Consider the following 27,909-nt stretch of genomic DNA (forward strand, 5'->3'; position numbering starts at 1 on the left):
AAAAGGCCTCAGTTCTATCTAGATGCCAATGCTGCCAGTGCGGACGGTGGCAGTGACGTCGGTAGCCCTAGTCAATGATTGAAGTGTCCGTGGTGGCTGAGGCACTGGGTGAAGAAAGCACTGCTCCAGCTAGCATGATGGTGGCAACGAGGCTTGCTGCTTGAGGCATCAGCAGCACTGGCAGAGATGCTGTGACATTTTATGCAGCAGTAATGGCAGGGGGCACAGAACTGGCAGTGAGACCCTTTTCAGTGAGGTGTCTACTTGATGCTTTCGGTATCCAGGAAGGCAGTGCAGGTGTTAACACTGATGGTAAAGACACAGGAATTGATGCTGGAGGGAGCTGTGATAACACCTTAGGGTGGTGGCAGTTATGCCAGTGAGTGCTGGGAGCACTGGCTGTGATGCTGGTGGCAGCAATGCTGACGGCACCGGCGCTGCTGCTGGCGAAGCTACCACGGATGCTTGCTCCAACACTGTTGATCCTGGTAGCACTGTTTATGGTATAGCTAGTAGTGCTGGCAAAGATGCTAGGGTACTGGAGGTACGGATAGTGGCAGCACTGCTGGTGATATAGGCAGTAAGGCTGGCGGTAGGGGTGCTGGTGGCACTGACAACGATGCCGCTGATGGTAAATATGATAAGGGCAGTGATGCTGTGGAATACATAAGGATAATCCTAGAGGTATCTAAAGGGCAGATGTGCTGGCAGTGAGGCTTGCATGCTGGTGGCAGTGGTACCCATAATACTGCTGAGAGGTATCTGAAGGGCAGAGGTACTGGCAGTGAGGCTGTGGAATAAATACGGATAATACTGCTGAGTGGTATCTGAAGGGCAGATGTACTGGCAGTGAGGCTTGCATGCCGGTGGCAGTGATACCCATAATACTGCTGAGAGGTATCTGAAGGGCAGTGGTACTGGCAGTGAGGCTTGCATGCTGGTGGTCGTGGCACCGATAATACTGCTGAGAGGCGTCTGAAGAGCAGTGGTACTGGCAGCGAGGCTGTGGAATAAATACTGATAATGCTGCAGAGACATATCTGGAGGGCAGTGCTACCGGCAGTGAGGCTTTCGGCAGCGACAGTAACAGTGAGGATTGCACGCTGGAGTCAGCGGCACAGAAAATACTCCCGAGAGGCAGTGGTACTGGCCTGAATGCAAGCATGCTGACTCCTCTGATAGTAGTGGTACCGGTAATGCTCTCACGAAGGGCTCTGATGTTAATACGAGTGAGGCAAGCACAGTATTTGGTTCATATAAACCTATGCTGCAAGCCATGAATAAAAAAAGTGAAATTACGGCCGGCGCAAGCCATGAATAGCAAGGAGGGCTATATGCACAATTGGACACTTAAGATAAACCCTTATTTAATAGTCAATGGGCAAATCCCTCTGTAAAGGTAATGCCCAGATACTAAAGCTCTGTCTAATATAAAAAAGAACGATAAAAACGGCCTTTGAAAGAAAAAGTGTAACACTAGCTAGCATATTTTAATCATGAATCATATAGTCTGCCTTTAAGGGGGTAACAAAATAAACAAGGAGACACAGATGGCAGACAGAGACGGGGGGAAACAAGGCACTGGAGTAGGGGATAGATAGAGGTAGAGGGAAAGAAAGTGAGAGGCAGAGACAATGAAAGAAAGAAAGAGAGTGAGTAATCGAGAACGAGGAGGGAGAGGCCATGAGACAAGGCAGCGCTGGGAGGGGGGCTGGGCAGAAATGCGAGTCACGGCCTGGCGGCCGTGAAGTGTGAAGCAGTGGGTGGGGAGGCAGGAGAAAATGGTAAGGGGAGCCTTTGAAGAGCAAGGCAGGGGGATAGAAGCGCGTTCACGAACACGTGCACTTCTACAAATCTGCATTGTGAACTCAGCTTTCTGGTTTGACTGCAATAGGTCTCTCTGCGAGACCTAAAAAGGAGGGATATGGAAATAAATGTGAGGTGGGAGAGTGGTGGATGCAGATGGGGATTAATGTGGTAGGATTGTGTTTGGTTGTGTGAGAGATAGACCAAAGAGAGAGGGGGCCTGGGGAGAATCCTAATAGCTTTGCTGAATTAGCAGTATTTCACAAATCCGCCATTGGTGTCAATATGTATGCAGAATAAAGCTGTCTTTTGAACCTTTTTATTTCTCTCTGCGCAGAGCTTGCACGAGGTATTTGTAGTACCTCGTTACCCGTGGAAAACAATTTCGCTTAAAGGAAAGAGGAGAAAAGTCAAAGTAGCACCTAATTGTTAAACTCTGTGAAGTGGCACTAATGTGTGTGGTTGTGAGGAAAAGCAATCTGGCCCCTTTGCGATCACTGAGGAGGAGTGACAGAGTAAGAAGCAGAGGCGCAACTAGAGCCAAATTTCGGGGGGGGGCTAAGACATTTTTTTGGGGGGGCTGAACCTTTAATCAGTAGGCAGAGTGGAGCTGCAGGGGCTCTTAGAAGGAGTGAAACAACTGCAAGGCCTAAGTAACATTCAAATGAAATGGTCTTTTAAAGACCTGTGAAACGTTCAGGTGTGGCTCTGTGTGTGCCTGGGATCTGTCTCATCCCGGGCTGCCACACACGACGGGGGGGGGGGGCTGAAGACAGTGAGTTCAATGGGTGTTGCGCGCCTGGTCAGAAGGAGAGGCAATACGTTAAAGAAAGATAGAGGGGGAGGGGTAGCTGCTAGTGGCAAAGCACCAGAGAAGTGATCACTGTTGTTTAAAGAAACACAATAAAACGAATGAAGAGTTTCCCTGGAAAACTCTGTCAACGGCTAGGGCGCTCGACCTCGGAACTGGGTTAGAGTCTCGGAAATGACGCTAAACCCCTGTGATTCTGGGCAAATTACTTAATCTCCCCGTGCCTAACAAAAACAAGCTGAATTGTTTTTATATCTAATCTGATAGGGGAAAAAGTGAAGCTTTTTATTACATATTTTTGCCTCTAGAAACATTGTTATCGTATAGAATTGATTGTAGTTTTATTGAGTAAACCACACGGTTGGTTACTTTTTTGTTTTTATTTGCGCAGGTTAACTTCCTATATGTGTACTATTTACCTTTATCTTCTCATCGTTATCGGCTTCCTTGTACAGTGCTCGGATAACCCCTTACCGGTCATGTTTGCACTATATGAAAACTTTTCAAATACATGTTATTAACCAATTTCAATAAAGTTGTTAAAAAAAACTTCTCCTCTCTCCCCTATCTCCCAGCCTGTTCTCTCCTCTGCTCAGTTTTCAGTATGACTACTCTTTCGCTTCCTGTGACGACTTTGGTTTCACTCACATATTCTTTTTGGTTCCCTCTGTTTCACCGTCCTTGCTATTTTAAGTCTGACCTCTCCCTGGCCTAAGGCCTTTTCACTGCTACCACCTGTGTTCCCTCGCGGACCCGTCATTCTTCCGGTTTTCATGCGTCTACCCTTGATTTGTCCAGTCTCACTTTCGCTTCCTTTCACATCTTCGCTCAGCTGTCTCGTCTCACTAGCTGAACTTTGCAGCATGTTGTACATTGTATCTTCTTTATATGTGTTGTTCGTGTCCCCTTTAAGTCCCATTCAGAATGAGTTTAGTCTAGCATTCAGAAAACAATTTAAAACTTGGATATTCTACAAGTAATTCCCCACCCTTCCTCAAGCGCCTTGAGACCCTCTGGGTATGTAGCACGCTATATAAATCACCTGACTTGACTTGACTTGACTTGTCTGACTTTCCAGGCTGACTCGGCTGATGTGTTCCAGACGAGACAGTTGGTGTCTGGCTGGCTGGAGGTTAGGACGTTGTTCTGCTTTCTACCAAAATAAAGCCACGTTTCCTGCATAAGTAACCTGTGTCAGTCTACGATTCATCTACAACACAGCACTTTTCTACCCCCCCCTTCACAGTTTGTACCACTTTTATTTGCTTGCACGGCGGTTTAGTATTAGCAGTATAAAAATCTAATAAAAAGAAATGAAATGTCAGTTTTAGTGCAATGCTTCTATAAATGCACCCATGTCTTGCTTCCTGATACCACAAGAATATTACATTTTTCTTGCCCTTGCCTACATTAGCTGCCCCTGATCTGCTTAACCACCAGCGACCTAAGCCGTGTTAATTGCTTATGTCACTGTCGCCCCACTATGACGTCACTTTATCTTAATGACCTCTGGATCTGAGGGGGCTGTAATTAAGCCAACGTGACATCAGTGGCTTCTGGGATAAGGAAGAAGGGATGTGGGGTAAGCAGGTGCTGGAATACAACTGGGCAAGAATTGACAAATAAAGTAAGATGTAAAACCTGAAATAAAAAACAAGTGGTGAGTAAACTTGCACTTTGTACATGTAGTCCTTGCATCGCTGGCAATAAAAGAGGCGCAGTTACTGCCAGCCTTGCTTGTCGTAAGCAACGACGATAAGTACAAAGTGCGTATTTACGCACCTTGTAAAACACATAATGGGAGACCTATTGAATTGCAAATACTTGTCTAATGTGTTAGTTACTGGAAGGTTTGTTAACATGAAGAATAATGGGCTAGGTATTTGAAAACCATGCTTTTTTGGCAATATGGGTTAGAAGAACATTAGTAAAGGAATGACTAACGTTTATTTGTCAGAACTTGGAAGACAATAGTGTGTTTTGCCTCCAGGGTGAATAAACGTTATTTATTTCTGCACAAGTTCTGTGCTGCGTAAATTATCCTGCATTATGTGATTAATGGTGACCTTTGTTTATTATCCTTAGGAGACAGGATGTTTTCATTTCAACACACTTTCACTTATTTTTTAGAATGAGTGCATTACTACATAATTTAGAGACCGTATGATTATGCTGCTATTTTTATAAGTGTTGTTTATTAAGACATGAAGGGTTATTTGTAAAAACAAAAACAAAAAAGCAAAACCGGCATTAGTAAAAATACAATTGAAACCAACAAATACCAATCAAACAGACAGTGAATAATGCCTTGCAACTAACGTATCCTTGGCAAATTGAATGCGATCTAAAAGTTAGTTTTTTGTTTAAATACACACCTAAATACTCCCTGCTATTTATTTATTTTGTTTTACTTTTTGATAAGACGTACCCTTTGTGTTGCGACCAGAGGGAACTTTTCGTCATTTTGTTCAGGTACCTGCAGCACTTATTTGCTAACATAAAATAATGCGAATAACGCTCCTTTAAACAATGATTGGTAAAAAGGAAGCTTAGGGCAGGGAAAGGGCTGTCCTTATGAAGGAGACTAGTCTGGTCACTTTAAAAAGGTAGATAGAATCGAAATCCAGGGCCTGCTGAAGCTGTCGCATAACATTGGGCCATTTGCCAGTCACGCCAAATGGTACAATTTATAGGTTATTGATAAATCTGACAGCATGGGGGGATTCAACTGGCAAAACAGTCCCACCATTAGTGCAAATCAACAAAAGCAAATGGGCTACATTTCCAATTTCACCGATTGTGGAAATAAGATCTTCCCAAAGTTCCACCGGTGGAATCCAAATTCTCAAGTTGACATGCTCACTGCGTACACTTCAACATACAAAATGACCAATGTCTACGGTACTCACCCGCTCTGACCCTCTGTACTCTTATCTAAACTTATAAAATGGCTGTTGCACCAGAAGTGAAAGCAGGAAGGCCGTAGACACTCTAGGTAAAAGGAGAGAGATGCAAAAGGAGAGAGATGCAAAAGAAAAGATCTGCAGGGGTTTGTCTAAATATGTAGACAGAGACAAGAGACATAAAAATAAGCACCACGTCACGGTTCAAGCAGTGATGAGACAGGGGGTTGGTGGGACGTACAAGCCAAACCTGAAATCAAATAAAGGCGCCGCAGAAACAGAGGAGCATGGGAAACGATAAAAGCCTATTGGAAATAAATTCGAAAAGCGCATTTAAATATTTGTATTCTGGCGTTATATTTTTACAGCTCATTGACTGAGAAGTGAGTGCAATGCGCAGCTGCAGGTATGTTATAGAATCAAGAAAACAAGAGGAAGAATTCTTCAGCCCCTGCTCTACGTTATCTGATGCGCCCCTTCGCAATGTCCAGCCTGTCGACACCCACTCTGCAACACTACCATGGTACTAACCTGTGAGGGAACTGCGGTGCTACGGTTGCTTTCTTGCTTCCTCAGGGACATGCTGGGATTCCGATGTCCCCTTCTGGATCCCAACAACATCTCCTTTTACTGTGCACACGATCGCCAGGTTCAATGTAGCTCAAGCGAGAGGGCGGACTCCGGCCGTGACTATGTTGGGGCGGAGCATTGAATGAAGGAGCTGAATTCGCAGGACAATGAGGCTTTGCCTTTAACGGTAATAGGCAGGCTTGCTTTGACACTCACCGGGCTGTTGTGTGGGCAGGGGCTCCTCCTCCCGTGGTGTGGCAGTGCTTATCCTGCGGGGCTCCCCTGGGCTCCTGGGAGCCCCGCGCTGCAGTCGGCGGCCCTGGGTCCCTTCTGGGACCCAGGGCTTGCTCCCGGATGCCGGGGGTCCTCGGGGCTCTCTCCTCACTAGGAGAGCCCCCGTACACCGGCAGGGACACTTTCGGCACGGGGCTTCCCTCTCCTCACAGGAGCCCCGCACTGGCTTTGGCCGTCGTCCCCCTTCCCCGGGCCCCCTCCTGGGACCGGGGGCTTCTCTGGGTATCTCTGGTCTCCCTCCGCATTCGGGAGACCGGAAAAGCGGGCAATGGCTTCCCCCAGGCAGGGGGAAGCGGAAGTGAGTCACTCCAGGCCCTGCCCACAGTCAAGCGGGCGCGGGCCGGACTTCTGGTTTTGCCGCCGCGGCGGCGGCTTCTCGTGGCGGCAGCTTCTCATGTCGGCAAATGAGGGGTGGGCACCGTCGGTAGGTAATAAAAATGTAGAAGCGAGGTGGGCACTCGCTAAGGGTGTGTGTGCGGCGGCGGGGGGAGGGCGGTGGTGTCTTTGCGGCGGCGGGGGGAGGGGGTGGTGTGTGTGCGGCGGCGGGGGGAGGTGTGTGCACAACGGGGGGGGAGGTGTGTGCGGCGGAGGGGGTGGTGGTGGTGTGTGCCTCTCTGTATGTGTGCGTGTGTGTATGTGCGCTCGTGTGTGTGTGCGCGCAGGCGTGTGTGAAAGCAGGGGGAGGTGGTGTGGCTGTGTGTGTTGGAGCTTCCCAGGAGACAGGAGATGTGCACAAGCGCGCGTGGCCCGCTCCGATCCGATTATGCGCGTGGCCATCTCTTGTCTCCTGGGAAGCTGAGCCGGTGACAATAGGTCTCTGGCAAGACCGTGCTTTCGCGCGGTAATCGCCACAAGACCTAAAAAGGTAGTGAAAGCACAGAGCGCACGTTTAAAGAGGTTTAGTAAAGAAGCAAACACACGTTTATTTTCGTTAAAGACTGAAAGCCGTTGCATATTACGCTTTTGAATGATTTCTTGAAGCAATAAATTCTGCAGTACTTAAACGTTTTTTATGTTATGACAATTACAATTAGCTTTACCACTCTTCACACGTGCCCCAGTTCTAAACGGCTAGTTCAGACAGTCTTAATTTTGAGACTTTGAACAGTATGCTTTAAATGTATTTTATTTATTTTGTTCTCTTCAAGATGCTTTCTGCCAACTTTTCCTACTCAAAAATTAGCTTCTATTCATCATAATTCTAATGATTAGCACATACCCCCTTTCCAAACTAAAAATGTGCTTCTATTCAGTATTCTAAAGTTGAAATGTGTGCTGTTTAAGGAGAGTCGGTATGCATCAAATTTTGCATATTTAGTTCTTGCTAAAAAAAAACAACAAAAAACACACTCAGCAGACTTGATTTATTCTAAAATCTCTTTATTGGGTTTTAGAAGCGTAAAAGAAGAGAACGAGGATAGCAGCAGCAAAATAATACAACGAATTAACAAGGGGTTACAATTGAGTACCCGCCACAACATAACACATCATATTACCTTTGTGAGACTCTTGGTTAAAATAAAAAATAGATAAGTTCTCAGAATTCTGCATCTTTCAGCTGTATCTTTCGAACATACAGTGGCAAATGAGATGTTTTAACCAACATACATAACCTAACTTGAAAGCTCTTAGAAGCATTCCATTATACCATTTATCACTTGACTTCGCCATCAAAGAAAAAGATCAACCATGAAAATCAGTCCTAATTTCACTATATATGTGCAGTCCAGCCTCAACTGCTCGGCCATGTGCATACAAACTCAAACAAGTCCATGTGCATTTTACTATGCCCATTAGTGGGGTGAATTAAAACCTATAAGGACAACAAACTGGACATCTCTGAGAATATCCATCTCACTTTGGGAGACCTAGGCTGCTGCATTTAAAAGTGTCCTGGGAAAGATTTCTGCAGGTGCTAAGATATACCCAGGGAGAGGGAGCTCTAGGGGATGAGCTAGTTCCCAGGGAGAGAGAGAGAGATGTGAGATATCTGCAGGGCCGATGGGCAATCATGGAGAAACCTGCAGGCCATGAGAAGGCACCTCGGGAGAACATCTGTAGGAGTGATGTATTCTATAAAGTGTTGCAGGTAAAATTTCCTAAGGAAGAGATCTGTGGGAGACTTTATAATGGATGAAGATCGATGGGGGAAAATTTCAGTGAGAATAATGTGCCATGGTAGAGCTCAGTTGGCACTGATGTGCCATGCAGGCAATTCTCTCAGCCATGGCTCTTGTCCCCACCCCAAGCCATCCCAATGAATTCAGCAAGTCACAGGGAGGTAACACTAGTCTGCGTGAAATAGTACCACTGCAGGCACTCATTCTTTAATATGCGGGCACAACATAAAGCCTAGGAACAGACTTAAACTGTTAATGTATTATCTCGCCCCTGTTGACATACTGACAAAATAGGAAGAAATGAAATGCAACTAAACTACAACTCCTTGCGAGTGTTTGTTCACATATTTGGGAACAAAGTGGTCATATTTAAAATTACATACCTCTCGAGATAGCTTTCTAAACTAGGGGCGGGCAGAGAAGTCCGCTCAGCCAGCGGAGTGTGCGGAGATTTGCCCGCCGGATGGAGCACAAGCTATGGGCCCGGTCCCAGCTTCCGGACCCTAGGCAAGGCTGGGGAGAGCCTCCACAGGCCCCGATGGACCCCCTATCCCCAGCCACTCAGCCGGCTTGCAGGACAGGGGGGCTCCTGCATCCCAAGGCCCGCCGGACGGAGCTCAAGCTCTGGGCCCTGTCCCAGCTTCCGAACCCTAGCCAGGCCCGGGATAGCCTCCCCGGGCCCCCCGTCCCCAGTGCCCAGACCTTAAGCTGGCTTGCAGGACAGGGGGCTGCCACACCCCAGGGTATGGCGGACGGAGCTCAAGCATTGGGCCTGGTCTCAGCTTCCGAACCCTAGCCAGGCCGGAGAGAGCCTCCCCGGGCCACGGTGTGACCCCCGTCCCCAGCGCCCGGACCCTTGGCTGGCTTGCAGGATGGGGGGCTCTGGCACCCCTGGCCCACTGGACGGAGCTCAAGCCTCAGGCCTGGTCCCAGCTTCCGAACCCTAGCCAGGCTGGCGAGAGCCTCCCCGGGCCACGATGGACCCCCGTCCCCAGCACCCGGACCCTTGGCTGGCTTGCAGGACTGAGGGCTCTCATACCCCGAGGTCCGCCGGACAGAGTTCAAGCCCCGGACCCAGCTTCCAAACCCTAGCCAGGCTGGGGAGAGCCTCCCCAGGCCCTGATGGGACCCCCCCGTTCCCAGTGCCCAGACCCTCGGCTGGCTTGCAGGACGGGGGCTCCCACATACCAGGGCCTGCCGGATGGAGCTCAAGCCCTGGGCCCAGTCCCAGCTTCCAAACCCTAGCCAGGCTAGGGAGAGCATCCCCGAGCCCTGATGGAACACCCGTCCCCAGCGCCAGGACCCTCGGCTGGCTTGTAGGATGGGGGCTCCAGCATCCCACGGTCTGCCGGACAGAGCTCAAGCCCCGGGCCCGGTCCCTGTTGCCGAACCCAGCCAGGCCTGGGAGAGCCTCCCCTCATAGACCCAGGTCCCCAGCACTCGGACCCCGGCTGTCTTGCAGGAAGGGGGGCTCCCGCACCCCAGGGCCTGCCGGACGGAGCTCAAGCCCTGGGCCCGGTCCCTACTTCCGAACCCAGCCAGGCAGGGGAAGAGCCTCCTCGGGGCCTGATGGACCCCGTTACAAGCACCTGGACCCTTGGCGGGCTTGCAGGACCGGGTGGCTCCCGCACTCCAGGGCCCGCTGGAGGGAGCTCAAGCCCCGGGCCCGGTGCCTGCTACCAAACCCAGCCAGGCCGGGGAGAGCTTCCCCGGGCAACCCCCTTGGCGGCGTGGGACATCAGCAAGTCGCTGCCATCCCAGACAGGGCCCAGGCATCCCCTGCTCAGGGCTTCTCCAAGCTCTCCAGGGGTCTGGCTTGGCCCCCCTTTCACGCAGGGCTGGCCTCCTGCCGCTCCTTGCACCGGAGGCAGTGGGGAGCTAGGCAGTCCTCCCCGCTCTGTAGCTGCCCTGCCCTGGCTACTGACAGTCACCCCCCACACCCAGACCCCTGGGTGTCTGGGTGCTGACTCGGGCGGGTGTGCCTTCTACCTTCCCAGAGCCTGGGGGGGAGTGGAACCAAGAAGGGTTAACCCCAGGCCACGTCCTCTCCCGACTGTCTGCTTGGGGAGCTCATTTTCCTCGACTATTAAGCCCACATGGCCTTACAGAACCTTGGGGAAGGACAAAAGTCGGAGTCAGGCCGGCCATCTGGTCACCCAGCCTGCAGGGCCATCTGGTCGTCCGGCCCGCAGGGCCATCTGGTTGGGCAGCCAGGCAACCAGATGGCCTGGGACAACCCAGCACCCAGATTGCCTGAGACAGCCGGACCCAGTCGCCCTTGCAGTCAGACGACGGCAAGGGTGGCCAGTTGCTCCGAGGCCACTGCTCACCTCCCTGCTTGACCTGTGTGGGAACAGTGGGAAGGGGGGGGGCCCTGGCCGGCCCAGGCCATCTGGTCACCCTGCTGACCCACAAGGAATGGTGATCCCCGTCCCCGCACCCCAGTGGGGCAGAGACGGGAGGGGGAGGCACCCGTGCCGGAGGGCATGTGTTAGAGGCAGCCTCCCGGGTATGGTGGAGGAGGGCGTTCCCAGGTGCCCACACACGGAGAGACAAAAGCTTGGCTCAGAGGATGACTTTCGATAGATCGCAGTGAGGCAGCTGCTCTGCTACTTATGAAACCCAGACCCAGAATCAGGTCTACGAATGATTTAGCACCAGGTATCCCATGCACATGCGGTGCACTAAGGGCGATGGCGGTGGCCCCCTTCTGTTCACGCTCCAGTGCACAAGCGAGCGGCTCTATGCACCAGCCACCCCGAAAGAGGCAGGCTATCCCAGGCCCTCCGAGGCTCCATGGCACTGCGTTATAGTTAGGGTTTAGGGGGGAATTGTATTTGTATTTATATTGAGCAATTATCACCAACTGCTCTCTAAGTGCTGTGAGAAGAGAGAGACACGGACTAGCCTACGGGCACAGGGGAAGAGGTTAACCCGACCCCCAGGCCTCTTGGCAGAGAACCATTTTCAACTTCTTCCTGAAGGGAAGAAGGGCGTGCTCTTTATGAACTGTCTCTGGTAGTTTGTTCCACAAAGGGGTATTGCAATGGAAAAGGCTCTGCCCCCTTTGGTAACCAGCCTGAAATGCTGACACTTCAGTAGACAAGTCTCTGAGGACCGGATCACCCGATTCGGAGTGTAGAGTGCTAGGTGGTCTTTAACATACTGGGGAGCTTGACCATAGATGACCTTGTGCGCAATGCAGAGGCCCTTGAACTTGGCTCTCTGCTTTACTGGAAGCTAATGCAGGTGTTGGAGGAGAAGGGTGGCATGGGCTTCTCTGGGCAGTTTAAAAATCAACCTGGCCGCGTTGTTCATGGTAACCTGGAGTCTAGCAAGTAGCTTCTCTGGAAGTCCGATGTAAAGGGGGTTATCGTAGTCCAGGCGGGAAATTATCATCGCCGACACGATCAGTCTAAGAGTGGAGAAGCTCAGGAGGGGGGCGTGCTTGCTTAAATGTTTCATCAGGCCAGCACAGGCTCCCACTACTGCGGACACCTGCTGAGACATGGACAGGTCGACGTCTATTTTAATTCCAAGACTCTTCACGACCGAGGGTGGGACTGGGTCGGCGTCCAGTTCCTGAGGCCACAAGAGGTTACTCCACAGGTTAGAGACAGTGGTAATGGCCAAAACCTCTGTCTTATCCGGCCTAATTTTTAGAAAATTAGCCGTCATCCAGTTGGTGATAAATTTAAGGATATTCTGTGTCTTAGCATGGGCAGCTGGGGAATTATCGATCTGGATGATAAGTTGGGTATCATCCGCATAATTATAGATCTGGCAGTCCATGGAGTTTAATGCGCCTATCAAAGGTTGCAAGTAGGCATTAAAAAGAAGAGGGGACAAGGCAGATCCCTGCGGGACACCACAGGAGAGACTACCCGAGACCGACATGTGGGATGCCAACTGTACTCTCTGGGTCCGACCGCTAAGGAAAGATGTAAGCCATTTAAGTTCTGTGCCCTGGACTCCAAAATCATGTCTCCACGACAGTATAAGCTTGTGGTTAACCGTGTCGAATGCCACAGATAGATCCAGTAGAACCAGGGCACACGGCCTCTTTTTGTCAACTTGGAGCCTAAGATCATTCAGCACTGCCAGCATAACCATTTCAGTGCTGTGGTGGGCCCTGAAATCTGCCTGGTTGTGCTGTAAGAGATTATTTGTTTCAAGATGGCGAGAAAGAGATTTCAGCGCGTGTTGCTCCAACACCTTTGCCAAAAAAGGCAGTTGGGAGATAGGTCTGAGGATTCTGACTTATAGGTGTTTAGTCATAATCTCACAGATGGTACCCTCACCCCATTGGTTTCTCAGCAAAGCACATACGCCAAATGTCTGAAACTGCGGTTCCTCTCGTACTGAGCAGGATTACTATTGCAACAATACATCATCAGTAGGGTAATACTAACCTGTCTCACGACGGTCTAAACCCAGCTCCTGTTCCCTATTAGTGGGTGAACTATTCAACGCATGGTGAATTCTGCTTCACAATGACAGGAAGAGCCAACATCGAAGGATCAAAAAGCGACGTCACTATGAACGCTTGGCCGCCACAAGCCAGTTATCCCTTTGCGGCACGAGGGCCTCCTGCTTATCCCACACCTCTCATGTCTCTTCATAGTGCCAGATAGAGTCAGGCTCAACGGATATTTCTTTACCCGCTGATTCTGCCAAGCTCGTTCTCTTGGCTGTGGTTTCGCTAGATAGTAGGTGGGGACAGTGGGAATTTTGTTCATCCATTAATGCGCATCACTAATTAGATGACGAGGCATTTGGCTATTTCTGTAACATCATGTGGTGGCTCATTCTGGGTTATTATGCTGCCCATCAGCGTCAAATCGGTTTTGCTTCCAACAATACAACATTTGTTCTTTCCGGAGTACAGGCCCACTTAAAGCTATCCTCACTGGAACTGGGATCACGTATAGGCCAGAGATAGTACACCCTTCAGTACTATTACAATAATTTTTAATTGTCTACGAACAGTCCTGATGAATTAAAGTATGATTAGCAGGACATCAATAAGGTATGTAGTGATTATGTGTATGTAATTATTTGAGACCTATTCTTTATTCAAGACATTTCAATAATAATGATGTACACATTTGTATGTAAATTGTTATAAGCACACATCTATAAAAATACACATCTATAAATTGCACATCTAACTTGAAAATGCAGATCTATAAAGATTCTAGAAGGTTCACAACTATAAAATGCACATCTATACTAATTCTTATGTCAACTATAAACTATTATGTAACTGTTAAACCACATTTAAATATTAATGAATCAACATTTAAAAAAATATGTTTTATAAGAGTAACATGTGTGCTGCAAGAGAGTCCTTAAGAGAGTCATAGTTACTCCCGCTGTTTACCCACGCTTCATTGAATTGCTTCACTTTGACATTCAGAGCACTGGGCATTAATCACATTGCGTTAACTCCCACCTCGGGCCTTCGCGATCCTTTGTTTTAATTAAACAGTCGGATTCCCCTGGTCCACACCAGTTTTAAGTCAGCTGCTAGGCGCCGGCCGAGGCAGAACGCTGGCCCCGTGCCCCCAGGGAGGGGGCACGGGGAGATATGCGACCACCACAGCTGGGTCGTTCCACAGGAAGGGCCCGGCTCGCGTCCAGAGTCGCCACCCCCCTAGATGGCGGCACCTTGTCCAGCCGTGGCGCGCGCCCAGCCCCGCTTCGGGCCCCAGCCTGACCGACCCAGACCTGAGAGCCAATCCTTATCCCAAAGTTACTGATCTGACTTGCCAACTTCCCTTAACTAAATTGTTCCAACATGCCAGAGGCTTTTTACCTTGGAGACCTGCTGCGGATATGGGTATGGCCCGGCACAAGATTTACACCATCTCCCCCGGATTTTCAAGGACTAGCAAGAGCTCACAGGACGCCGACGGAACCACAATGCTTTCCAAGGCTTGGGCACCTCTCTCGGGGCGAACCCATTCCAAGGCGCCCTGCCCTTCACAAAGAAAAGAGAACTCTCCCCGAGGCTCCAGCCGGCTTCTTCGGTATCGTTTTGGTTACTGCACTGGAACACACGAGGGCGCCTGTCTCCGCCACTCTGTGTTCGGGGATCTGAACCAGACTCCCTTGCAATCGGCCGAGGGCAACGGAGGCCATCTCCCATCCCTTCCGAACAGCGCACACCCATCTATTAAGACCGACTGACCCATGTTCAACTGCTGTTCACATGGAACCCTTCTCCACTTAGATCTGCACTTGCGGCGGCTCCACCGGGCCCTCGCCCCAGGCTTCCGTGCGCATGACAGCGCCCTCCTACATCATTGTCCCCATGGCTCTCCGCGCCGGCGATGGCCGGGTGTGAGCCCGACGCTCCAGCGCCATCCATTTTCAGGGCTAGTTGATTCAGCAGGTGAGTTGTTACACACTCCTTAGCGGATTCCGACTTCCATGGCCACCACCCTGCTGTCTATATCAACCATTCAGAAAAGGGGGTGGTGATGAACAGAGTGTCTGAATTAAGCAGACCACTCTTACCCAGTCCAAAGACCACCCCTTGTTGTAAATATTTTTGTCCACCCTAAGCGTGGAAGGGTATTCTCAGATGTGAGACCCTTGCTCATTACACCATCAGGATTCAAGCAAACCGGGCCGAAGACGGCTGTAATGCCAGAAACCGGTCCCCGGGAGCTTGTTTCCTTCCCAGTGTAAGAATTGGCTTTTGTAGTTTGGTTTGCCCTGTTCCCATCATGCACTGGGACAGGAACAGACTAATTTGCATACAGCCAGGTTCTGAAACTGGGATGGTGCAGTGAGCTAAAAAACGGTGTTGGATCTAGCCCTGATCTCTTGACTGGGTGAGAGCTTTCTGCTTAATTCAGAGACTCTGTCCCTCACCACCCCTTGTTGTAAATATTTTTGTCCACCCTAAGCGTGGAAGGGTATTCTCAGATGTGAGACCCTTGCTCATTGCACCATCAGGATTCAAGCAAACCGGGCCGAAGACGGCTGTAATGCCAGAAACCGGTCCCCGGGAGCTTGTTTCCTTCCCAGTGTAAGAATTGGCTTTTGTAGTTTGGTTTGCCCTGTTCCCATCATGCACTGGGACAGGAACAGACTAATTTGCATACAGCCAGGTTCTGAAACTGGGATGGTGCAGTGAGCTAAAAAACGGTGTTGGATCTAGCCCTGATCTCTTGACTGGGTGAGAGCTTTCTGCTTAATTCAGAGACTCTGTCCCTCACCACCCCTTGTTGTAAATATTTTTGTCCACCCTAAGCGTGGAAGGGTATTCTCAGATGTGAGACCCTTGCTCATTGCACCATCAGGATTCAAGCAAACCGGGCCGAAGACGGCTGTAATGCCAGAAACCGGTCCCCGGGAGCTTGTTTCCTTCCCAGTGTAAGAATTGGCTTTTGTAGTTTGGTTTGCCCTGTTCCCATCATGCACTGGGACAGGAACAGACTAATTTGCATACAGCCAGGTTCTGAAACTGGGATGGTGCAGTGAGCTAAAAAACGGTGTTGGATCTAGCCCTGATCTCTTGACTGGGTGAGAGCTTTCTGCTTAATTCAGAGACTCTGTCCCTCACCACCCCTTGTTGTAAATATGTCTATATCAACCAACACCTTTTCTGTGGTCCGATGAGCGTCTGCATCGGGAGCCTTAACTTGGTGTTTGGTTCATCCCGCAGAGCCAGTTCTGCTTACCAATAGTGGCCCACTAGGCGCTCGCATTCCATGCCCGGCTTCTTACCCATTCAAAGTTTGAGAATAGGTTGAGATTGTTTCGGCCCCAAGACCTCTAAGTATTTGTTTTACCAGATACAACTGGGGGCTACGAGCGCCAGCTATCCTGAGGGATACATCGGAGGGAACCAGCTACTAGATGGTTCGATTAGTCTTTCGCCCCTATATCCAGGTTGGACGACCAATTTGCACGTCAGGACTGCTACGGACCTCCACCAGAGTTTCCTCGGGCTTCGCCCTGCCCAGGCATAGTTCACCATCTTTCGGGTCTTTTCACGCACGCTCATGCTCCATTTCCCTGACGGAGCGGTCAAGAAGGGCCAGTGGTGCGCCAGCCACTGGAAGTGCGGCGGGATCCCTCTTGAGCCCGGGCTCGCTGGCCCTCACCTTCATTTCGCCACAGGGTTTTGCTTGGCCCTCCGACTCGCGCACGTGTTAGACTCCTTGGTCCATGTTACAAGACGGGTCAGGTGGGTAACTGACATCGCCGCAGACCCCTGTCGCCCAGTGTGGGCCTCCTTGTCTGGCGGCGTGATGCAGCCAGGGCGCACTGAGCACAGTCCACCCAGTCGACAATTGCACTGGGAGCAGGGGGCCCCGTCCTCCCTTCGCTGTCCCGGCGCACCCCGAGGGGCGCCTGGGAGCGGATGCCCAGGGGAGGACAGGGAGGCAGTCGAATCTCCCTCGGCCCCACAGACACAGCAAATCTGCTGCCAGGGATCCTCCACCGGAAGTACTTGTTGGCTATCAGTCTCGCACCCGTATTTAGCCTTAGATGGAATTTACCACCTGCTTTGGGCTGCATTCCCAAGCAACCCAACAAAGAGAAGACCCCACCTGGCGCGCCGGGGGCTGCTACCGGTCTAAGACCGTCCACGGGATGAGCCTCGATCAGAAGGATTTGGGCCCCCTCAGCAATGCCGGGGAGTCGGTCTTCTGTATGCTACATTTCCTGCACCCACTGCCGGGTGGGGATTCGGTGCTAGGCTCTTCCCTTTTCACTCGCCGTTACTGGGGGAAATCCTGTTTTGTTTCTTTTCCTCCGCTTAGTAATATGCTTAAATTTAGCGGGACGCCAGGTCTGATCTGGGGTCGTAGTTGGAAAAACATGAAGCATTGGGGGGAGCCGGGGAACAGGGGTCTGGCATCCCAGCAGCGTGCGCCTTCTTTCCCAAAATCAGATCTGGAGGGGGTTTCCCCTCCCTGGAAGCCAGACGTGGAGGTGGGCGCCAATGCACGTGCGCGCGGACAGGTCGGTGGGACACCAAAGACAGCCACGCACGGCACGCAGCCAGGCATCCCAGGACAGGTCCAGGGGGGACGGTCACTGGCCCACCTCCCTGCCGAGGCGGGGCTAGGTGCGCTGGCGGTGTACCTCTGCGACAGGACCCGGTGAGGGACTCTGCCAATATTAATCAATCAGGGTGTCTGACCTTGTGGAGGACAAAGGGAGGCGGAGCTAACCCTGTGACGGCCCCAGCTGCATCCCGGAGAAGCCCCGGGGTGATTGACGATTGCGCGCCCCTCAGACAGGTGTAGCCCGGGGAGGAATCTGAAGTGGCAAGGTGCTTTCGAAGTGTCGATGATCAATGTGTCCTGCAATTACACTAATTCTCGCAGCTAGCTTTGTTCTTCATCGATGCGCGAGCCAAGTGATCCACCACCAGGAGTCACAGGCAACTTTTCAAAAGCGTTCGCCCACTTGCGAGCGCAGGAGAGGTGGAAGAAAGCCGATGCCATCCATCCACTGTCCGCATGGCGAGATGGCCCTGGCGACCCGGTTCAAGGCTTCCCCTCTGGGAGTCAGACTGCAACAATGGGAGAAAAAAAGCATTACCAGGCGCTCAGTCCAGGAGTTGAGCAGGCAGGGTCTCTCGTAGCAATTGGAGCAGGCAGCCCCACCACCGCAGGTCCCTTCCAGAGTAACCGGGAGGGACTGAGCGAGTCTTCAAACCACTAGGCCCGGGTGCATGGGACTGGGTCGAACAGGGTACCTGGCAACGAGGGAGGATCACCCACCTGCATGTCAGCCGTCCGTCACCGGGCAGGTCCGAGCCGTGCCAGGGGGCTGGCGAGTAGCCCACCCTTTCCCAGGTCGGTGGCTCCAGAAGGGAAGAGCTAGGCGGCTCCCCATCCTGCTTGCGTCCCACTGATAGGAGCCGGGTCCGCCCGCAGGTCCTCGGCTCCTCTTCCAGGGCCCAGGCGGCAACAGGGCCTTTCGAGGGGAGGGGTGGTACCAGCCCAGTGAGGCACTGTCATTTGGTTTCCCCCCCACCGCAGGTTTCGTGCCAGGTAAACATGGGTTCCATCTCAGGAGAGCCTACCGCTGTGCCCCTCCCAGAGAGGGACAGTGGATGGGGGCCACCCCGGTCCCTCATGCATAGGTCGGTCCTCTCCGGTGGAAGAGGCGCACTGAAGGCCCGGTCCTCACCCAAGTGCCCCCTGTGGCCACGGACTGCTCTGCCGGCCCGGGGCGCACCAGGGCAGGGCCAGGCACTGTGCCTACGGTGTGCTTGCAGAAAGCAGCAGAGGGCTTCAGGCTGGCACCGTCAGTTGCTCAGGCTGCTCCTCCATTAATGATCCTTCCACAGGTTCATCAACGGAAACCTTGTTAAGACTTTTACTTCCTCTAGATAGTCAAGTTAGATCGTCTTCTCTGCGCGCCACCAGGGCCATTGCCGACCCCGGCGGGGCCAAACCAAAGACCTCGCTAAACCATCCAATCTGTAGTAGCGATGGGCGGTGTGTACAAAGGGGAGGGACTTCATTTAATCAACGCAAGCTTATGACACACACTTACTGGGAATTCCTCATTCATGGGAAATAATTGCAAGCCCCAATCCCTATCACAAACGGGGTTCAGTGGGTTACTCGCACCTGTCGGCGAAGGGTAGACAACACGGATCCGTTCAGTGTAGCGCGCATGCAGCCCCGGACATCTAAGGGCATCACAGACCTGTTATTGCTTGATCTCGTGTGGCTGAACACCACTTGTTCCTCTAAGAAGTTGGACGCCGACCGCTGGGGGTCGCGTAACTTGCGTGTAACTAGTTAGCTTGGAGGATTCTCGTTCGTTATGAGAATTAACCAGACAAATCGCTCCACCAACTAAGAACGGCCATGCACAATCACCTACCGAATCAAGAAAGAGCTATCAATCTGTCAATCCTTTCCGTGTCCGGGCAGGGTGAGGTTTCCCGTGTTGAGTCAAATTAAGCTGCAGTCTCTACTTCTGGTGGTGCCCTTCGGTCAATTCTTTCAAGTTTCAGCTTTGCAACCATACTCCCCCGGAACCCAAAGACTTTGGTTACCCGGAAGCTGCTCAGCGGGTCATGGGAATAACGCCTCTGGATCGCTAGTCGGCATCGTTTATGGTCAGAACTATGACGTATCTGATCGTCTTTGAACCTCTGACTTTTGCTCTTGATTAATAAAAACATTCTTGGCAAATGCTTTCGCTTCGGTTTGTCTTGCGCCAGTCTAAGAATTTCACCTCTAGCAGCACAATAAGAAAGCCCCCGGCCGTCCCTCTTAATCATGGCCCCAGTTCCGAAAACCAACAAAATTGAACCAGAGTCCTATTGCATTATTCCTAGCTGAAGTATTCAGGTGACCGGCCTGCTTTGAACACTCTAATTTTTTCAAGGTAAATGCTTTGGACCCCCAAGAAGCTCAGTCAAGAGCATCAAGGGAGGCGCAGAGGTAGGGGCTGGGACAGGCGGTAGCTCGCCTCACAGTGGACCACCAGCTCGATCCCAATATCCAACTACGAGCTTTTTAACTGCAGCAACTTTAATATGTGCTATTGGAGCTGGAATTACTGCGACAGCTGACACTAGACTTGCCCTCCAATGGATCCTCGTTAAACGATTTAAAGTGTACTCATTCCAATTACAGGGTCTCAAAAGAGTCCTGTATTGGTATTTTTCGTCACTACCTCTCAGAGTCAGTAATTTGCACGCCTGTTGCCTTCCTTGTATGTGGTAGCCATTTCTAAGATTCCCTCTCCGGAATCAAACCCTGAATCACCATTACCTGTGGTCACCATGGTAGGCACAAAAAAAAACATTGAAAGTTGATAGGGCAGACATCCAAATGTATTGTAGCCTTCACATGGACGTGCGATCGGCCCAAGGTTATCTAGAGTTATCAAAGCAGCCGGGCGAGCCTGGATTGGTCTTGGTCTGATAAATGCATGCATCCCGGGAGGTCAGCACTTGTCGTCATGTATTTGCTCTAGAATTACCACAGTTATCCAAGTAACAGATGGAGCAATCAAAGGAACCATAACTGATTTAATGAGCCATTAGCAGTTTCACCTCACCGGCTGTGTGTACTTACATGTGCATGGCTTAATCTTTGAGACAAGCATATGCTACTGGAAGGATTAACCAGGTAGCCGCACCTGCTGACAGGGTGGGTTTTGGAAGCCACGTGCCCATCTCTCTGACCGACAACCTTCACACACTCCTCCCTCTCGGGAGCCTGCTAGGGGAAGGAGCCCGTCACCCTGGGCCAGAGGGCTCGTTGGAGGGGTGCGGTCGCAAGGGCACTGGCAGGCCCAGCCGTCTCCCAAAAGGAGGAGGCAATCCGAGGCGCAGCCTGAGCGAGACGCAGGGGTGCCAGAGCCTAGCGGCACCCCTCAGAATGGTCATTCCAAACTGCTACGGAAATGCGCTGGGCAGAGAGGGGTGACGATATGGCACGCGAGGCCTACGGACCTGCCGGGCGGCAGCGTCCGGGGCCTGGTGTGACCCGACCCTTTCCGCTTGGGTCGGACCACAGGGGGGGGGGGCGGCTGGAGGACGGGGCCCACGGTGGGGGCGCATCTTGGGCACCCTGCCATGCGGCAGGCCCAAGGATGGAGCCTGGGGTGGGGAGGCTGCCCTCCCCGGGGCCCTCAGGGGCCCTCAGGGGCCCCGGCCGGAGTGCCTGTATCCAGACAAGCAGGGGGAGGCTCCCAGGGCACTGTGGAACCCTGTCCCGGGCTCCTGGCAGAGCAGCAGACCGGGAGACAGAGCCCAGGGCGGGCGGAGAGGGGTAAGGGCATCACGCGCGGGCCTACGGACCTGCCGGGCTGCAGCGTCCGGGGCCTGGCATCACCCGACCCCTTCCGCTCGAGTAAGACAACAGCTGAGGCTGGCCAAGCAGTCCATCCCTAGACAGACCGAGCGTGCCCAATCGATCGAAGTATGGCAGGGGCCTCCCCCTGGCAGGACGCCCTGCAAGTGGGGATGTGGCTTCGAGTCCCTGCCCGCTCCCGGGGCAGGCAGGCTTGGAGGAAAGGTCTATCGATAAGGGCTGGGAAGCAGGTGCAGCACCGAGTCCGTGCGACTACATGGCCGAGGGGATAGGTGCGACCAGATGGCTGAGGGGAAGGGCGCGACCTGATGACCGGGCTCGAAGGGCAGCCATCTGGTCACTCTGTGCCCTAACAAAAGGGCGAGCGGGTGTCGGGCATGGCCCTCAGCCATGGGGCTGTGAGCGGGAGCAAACGGGCCGTCCGTCCCGGGGTCGGCGGTCACCTTGACAAGCAGGCGAAGCGGGGGAGGTCTGCACGGAACCGACCGACCCCCGTCCGGGGCCCTTGGAAGAGCATCAGGCCGGAGGACGGGGCCCACTGTGGAAGCGCCCAACCCGGGGCCCAGGGTGGTCCCTGGACCACATTGGGGCTTCTGGGCTCAGAGGCGCAGGAGAAGCCTCCCTGGGCCCCTAGGACCCCGTCCCAGGCACCCTGCCAAGTGGCAGGCCCGGGGACAGAGCCAGGTGTGGGGAGTCCGCCCTCCCGGGGCCCTCCAGGGCCCCAGCAGGAGCTCCTGAACCCAGCCAAGCAGGGGGGAGGCACCCCGGGCACTATGGAACCCGTCCCGGGCCCCTGGCAGAGCGGAAGACGGAGCTCAGGGCGGGAAAGCCCTCCCTAGGGCCTGGCAGGGCCCCTGGACCCCATTGGGGTTCCCGTGCCCAGAGGCACAGGGTGGGGTCATCCCGGGCCTGCAGGACTCCGTCTCGGGCGCCCTGCCATGCAGCTGGCCCAAGGACAGAGCCCAGGGTGGGGATGGCACCCTCCCCAGGGCCTTTGGGGGGCCCCTTCAGAGCTCTTGCACCCAGCCAAACAGGGGCAGGCTCACCAGGCCCTGCAGAACCCCGTCTCAGACCCAAGGAGACTGAGCCTGAGGCCCCTGGACCCCATCGGGGCTCCCGGGCACTGGTGAGGCCTCCCCGGGCCTGTGGGCCCCCATCCCGGGCACCACACCACACGTTGGGCCGGGGGACGGAGCCCTGGGCTGGGGGTGCGTCCTGGCCCATGCGGATGCAGGCTGAGGACCGCTAGGCCAAGAGGGGTTCCGGAGTACCCTATCCCTAGTAATCCGGAGGAAGAGTAACCCCTCTTTCTGCTAACCAGTGCGCACCGCAAGACTGAGTGGACGAAAGGCAATGACGCACCCGACCTCCCGTCAATCAATCAATCAGGAGTTTGTTAAAGCGCAACTACTCCCCCGTAGGGGTCTCAAGGTACTAGGGGTGGGGGGGGGTGCAGGTTCCATTCCATCAAGGAGGGGGTCTGTCAAAGAGCCAGGTTTTGAGGTTTCTTGCGAAGATGGGGAGCGATGTTGTCTGTCTGAGGTGGAGCGGAAGGGCGTTCCATGCTTTGGCCGCGAGGAAGGAGAAGGAGCGGCCTCCTGGTCTGGTCTTTCTGGTGCGGGGGACCTCGGCGTAGGAGAGCTGGGCTGATCGTAGGGTCCTTTGGGGTGCGTGGAATTTGAGCTGGCTGTTCAGGTATGCTGGTCCGGTGCCGTGGAGGGCCTTGTGTGCGTGGGTGAGCATCTTAAAGGTGATTCTCGCCTCAACAAGGAGCCAGTGGAGTGTGCGCAGGTGCTGGGAGATGTGGCAGTGTTTTGGCAGGTTGAGGACCAGTCTTGCGGCGGCGTTCTGGATGTTCAGTAGCTTGCGGATGAGGTTTTTGTTTATTCCGGCGTAGAGTGCGTTGCCGTAGTCGAGTCTGCTGGTGACCAGGGCGTGAGTGACTGTCTTTCGGTGTTCGAGGGGGATCCATTTGAAGGTCTTACGAAGGAGGCGGAGGGTGTGGAAGCAGGAAGAGGAGACAGAGTTGATTCCCAGGTTGCGTCCGTGGTCTGTGGGGGTTGGCGGGTTTCCGAGGGCGGTGGGCCACCAGGTGTCGATCCAGGCGTCGGGGTTTGGGCCCATGATGGGTACTTCTGTTTTGTTGGTGTTTAGTTGTAGGCAGCTGTTTTTCATCCATTTGGCGACGGCTTCCATGCCTTCTCTAAAGTTGCATCTGGCGGTGTTGGGCTCCTTGGATAGGGAGAGGATGAGCTGGGTGTCGTCTGCGTATGATACTATGTTGAGTCCGTAGGTTCTGACGATGGTGGTAAGTGGAGCCATGTAGACGTTGAAGAGCGTCTGGCTGAGGGAGGAGCCCTGGGGGACTCCGCAGGTGGTAGGTGTGGGGTCTGAGAGGAAAGGGGGGAGTCTGACCCGTTGCGTCCTGCCGGAGAGGAAGGAGCAGATCCAGTCGAGGGCCTTGTCCTGGATTCCTGCGTCGTAGAGTCTGCGTATTAGGGTGCGGTGGGAGACTGTGTCGAACGCCGCTGATAGATCTAGGAGGATGAGGGCTACTGTTTCTCCTTTGTCCAGTAGGGTGCGGATGTCGTCTGTTGTGGCGAGGAGGGCGGTTTCCGTACTGTGGTTTTTTCTGAAGCCGGATTGGGAGGAGTCGAGGATGTTGTGTTCTTCAATGAATGTGGCGAGTTGGCTGTTGATGGCTTTCTCGATGACTTTCGCTGGGAAAGGGAGCAGGGAGATGGGTCTGTAGTTTTTGAGGTCGGTGGGGTCCGCTGAAGGTTTCTTCAGGAGGGGGTTGACCTCTGCGTGTTTCCAGTCGGGGAACGAGGCGGTCGCCAGGGAGCGGTTGATGGTGTGGCAGAGCATGGGTGCGATGGTGTCAGCGGCTCTGTTGAAGATGTGGTGGGGGCAGGGGTCCGTGGGGGCCCGAGTGGATTGACTTCATTGTCCTCAGTGTGTCTTTGATGATGAGGGCTGTCCAGTCATCAATCGCTGGTTTCCGGGTGTTGGGGGTGGTTGGTGAGGGTTCAGTGTGTTGGTTGTCTTCGTCGAAGTTGTCGTAGATGCTCTTGATTTTGTGGTGGAAAAAGGTGCTGAGTTTGTCGCAGAGGTCTTGTGAGGGAGGGATGTCGGTAGATTTACTGGTAGGTTGGGCGAACTCCTTGATGATGCTGAAGAGTTCCTTGCTGTTGTGTGCGTGGGTGGAGATTCTGTCTTCAATCGCTTTTTTCCTTGTTTCTCTGATGAGTTGATGGTGAGCGTTGGTGGCGGCTCTGAAGTTATTGTGGGCTTCTGTGGATTTGGTGTTTCTCCAGGCCTTTTCGAGGCGGCGGCATGTACGCCTGGACTCTCGAAGTTCGGTGGTAAACCATCTGGCTTAGCGCTAGAACGTGCCTGCCTGCTTGTGATAAACCTTGCCTGCATTATTTGATTATTTAGAACTACCTTTGCTGTAACCTGCATTGGCTGACCATTTATCAGCGTTTTTCAGCTCATACCTCTGCTCCTTCCTCAAACCGGGTCAAAAATCGCACTATAGCCGCCATTTGCTTCTGTTGTTCTGCCCTCAGACCGCCCCCTCCACCACGCAACCGCCTCCCATCTTATCCTCCCTCGCCCCTCCCCCTCCACAACCTCTTATGACAGTTATTCCCGCGCGCAGCGTCCATGCGCAGCGACCGCGCCCAACCCGCGCCGAGGGTGCGCCAAAGGTAAGCCCGTCTACGCCCGTCTACGCCCGTCCGCGCCTGGACCGCGCCTAGCGCCAGACCCCCTGCCCCTCGCGCCGCCCAGCCCTCCCGCATTACCTACGATGCCACCACCCTCCTAGCCCTTAACCCCGGCCGCTCCCCCAACTGTGTCCAAGCCGCTCCTGGACACACCCATGGACCTTTCTCCTGCTACTCCTGCAAATTCAGCGGCACCTACAACTACTTCGCTACGACCACTCCACAGACTCCCGACCCCAACCACCTACAATGCATCCTTCTCAACACCCGCTCGGTCCACAGACACGCCATTGACCTATGGAATCTACTAGACACCATCTCTCCAGACGTCGCCTTCCTAACAGAAACATGGATGAACGCTTCCTCCGCCCCAGACATCACCATTGCCATCCCTGAAGACTATAAGATCACACGCAAGGACCGTACGGGCCACACAGGAGGAGGAATCGCTATCGTCCATAAGAAATCAATCCGCATCTCAACCAGCTCTGACGCCAACCTCGCCAACTCCGAACACCTTCACTTCCAAATCCACATCGACCCCAAGACCACACTCAGAGGCACCCTCCTCTACAGACCACCAGGACCCCGCGCAAAATTCAGTGAAGACATCACGGACTTCATCACTCCACACGCGCTCCCCTCCAAAGATTACATCCTTCTGGGAGACCTCAACTTTCACCTTGAAAAGATCAACGACCGCAACACCACCACCCTCTTAGACAACCTCGCCAACCTCGGACTTAAACAACTAGTCACTTCCCCCACCCACATCGCAGGTCACACACTCGACCCCATCTTCACCTCCAGCAATCATGTCTCCTTCAGCCACACTACGGATCTCCTCTGGACTGACCACAGCTGCGTTCACTTCACCTACAACAAGCCGAAACCCACCAACCACCTCCAACCTACTCTGCAAAGAAACTGGAACAAAATCACCACCGACCAGATCCCCGCATCGCTCCTTCTAACACCCCAGCCCACTCTTCTAATCCAAACCAAGCCGCCGCCAACCTCACCCTATGGTTATCCAACACCGCCGACACCTTAGCACCACTGAAAAAACGTCAAAGCAAACCTGGCAGCAAGAAGGCCTCATGGTTCAACTATGATCTTAAGAAGTCCAAGAAACTCTGCCGCTCCCTTGAAAAGGCCTGGAAAAAAGACCCAACCACTAGCACCAAGGACGCCTTCAAAAACGCCACCTGCACTCACCACCAACTAATCCGAAAGGCCAAGAAAACAGCATTCAAGGATCGACTCGACAACAACGCCCACAACAGCAAGGAACTTTTCAACATCGTCAAGGAATTTTCCAATCCCTCGGCCAACTCCAACGACGTCACCCCCTCTCAAGCCCTCTGCGACTCCCTAGCCTCATTCTTCCACAACAAGATTGCAGACATCCACAACAGCTTCAACAGCTTCGACAACCAACCCGGAGACCAACCCACCCAACCATTTGCTGAACATTCTCCCCCCGTGAACACCCTTAACGACTGGAATCCAATCTCCACTGAGGACACCATCCCTCTGATGAATTCCATCCACTCAGGATCCCCCACAGACCCATGTCCTCACCACATCTTCAACAAAGCAGACTCCGTCATAGCACCGCACCTCCGAGACGTCATCAACTGCTCCTTCAACTCCGCCACCTTCCCGGAAGACTGGAAACACGCTGAACTCACCGCCCTTCTGAAAAAACCAACAGCGGACCCCACCGAACTCAAAAATTACCGCCCCATTTCGCTCCTTCCATTCCCGGCCAAAGTCATCGAGAAAGCTGTCAACAACCAGCTCGCTGCTTTCCTCGAAGCCAACAAATCCCTCGACTCCTCACAATCTGGCTTCCGAGCAAAACACAGCACTGAGACCGCCCTCATCGCAGCAACAGACGACATTCGAACTCTACTGGACAATGGAGACACAGTCGCCCTCATCCTCCTCGACCTCTCTGCAGCATTCGACACAGTCTGCCACAGCACCCTTTTACAACGCCTCAATAACATCGGAATACAAGGAAAAGCACTTGAATGGATCACCTCGTTCCTCACCGGAAGAACCCAGAGAGTCCGCCTTCCACCATTCAAGTCCGAGGCCACTGAAGTCATCTGTGGCGTACCACAAGGATCCTCACTCAGCCCCACCCTCTTCAACGTATACATGAGCCCCCTCGCGGCCATCGCCCGCCAACACAACCTCAACATCATCTCTTACGCGGATGACACTCAACTAATCCTTTCTCTCACCAATGACCCCAGCACCGCCAAAACTAACCTACACAAAGGAATGAAAGAAGTTGCCGAATGGATGAAACAAAGCCGTCTGAAACTGAACTCAGACAAAACAGAAGTCCTCATCTTAGGTACATCCCCCTCTGCATGGGACGACTCTTGGTGGCCGGAATCCCTTGGAAAAGCACCCATCCCGACTGACCACGCACGGAACCTAGGCGTCATCCTGGATTCTTCACTCTCAATGAACAGACAAGTCAGCGCCGTATCCTCATCCTGCTTCAACATTCTTCGCATGCTCAAAAAAACATTTCGTTGGATCCCCACCGAAACCAGGAAAACAGTCACCCATGCTCTGGTCACGAGCCGACTGGACTACGGAAACACCCTCTACGCAGGTACTACCGCTAAACTCCAGAAGAAACTCCAACGAATCCAAAACGCCTCTGCCAGGATCATATTAGACATCCCGCACAACGAACACATCTCTGGTCACCTGAAAGACCTCCACTGGCTACCCGTCAATAAGAGAATCACTTTCCGACTGCTAACCCACGCACACAAATCACTCTACGACATCGGACCGGAATGCCTCAACTCACGACTGTCCTTCTACACC

At 53.1% G+C, this 27,909-nt stretch overlaps 1 protein-coding gene and 3 pseudogenes across 1 annotated transcript in view; all 4 read right to left on the reverse strand.

Annotated features, from left to right (window-relative positions):
- Positions 1–27,909, reverse strand: part of RASSF4 (Ras association domain family member 4) — a 568,816-nt gene that overhangs the window by 74,481 nt on the left and 466,426 nt on the right. The gene's annotated exons all lie outside the window — the stretch shown is intronic.
- LOC147711037 (28S ribosomal RNA) lies at positions 12,464–17,332 on the reverse strand (annotated as a pseudogene).
- LOC147711038 (5.8S ribosomal RNA) lies at positions 17,757–17,909 on the reverse strand (annotated as a pseudogene).
- LOC147711039 (18S ribosomal RNA) lies at positions 18,812–20,635 on the reverse strand (annotated as a pseudogene).

This window comes from Lissotriton vulgaris, chromosome 5 (assembly GCF_964263255.1).
Source record: "Lissotriton vulgaris chromosome 5, aLisVul1.2, whole genome shotgun sequence".
NCBI lineage: Eukaryota > Metazoa > Chordata > Amphibia > Caudata > Salamandridae > Lissotriton > Lissotriton vulgaris.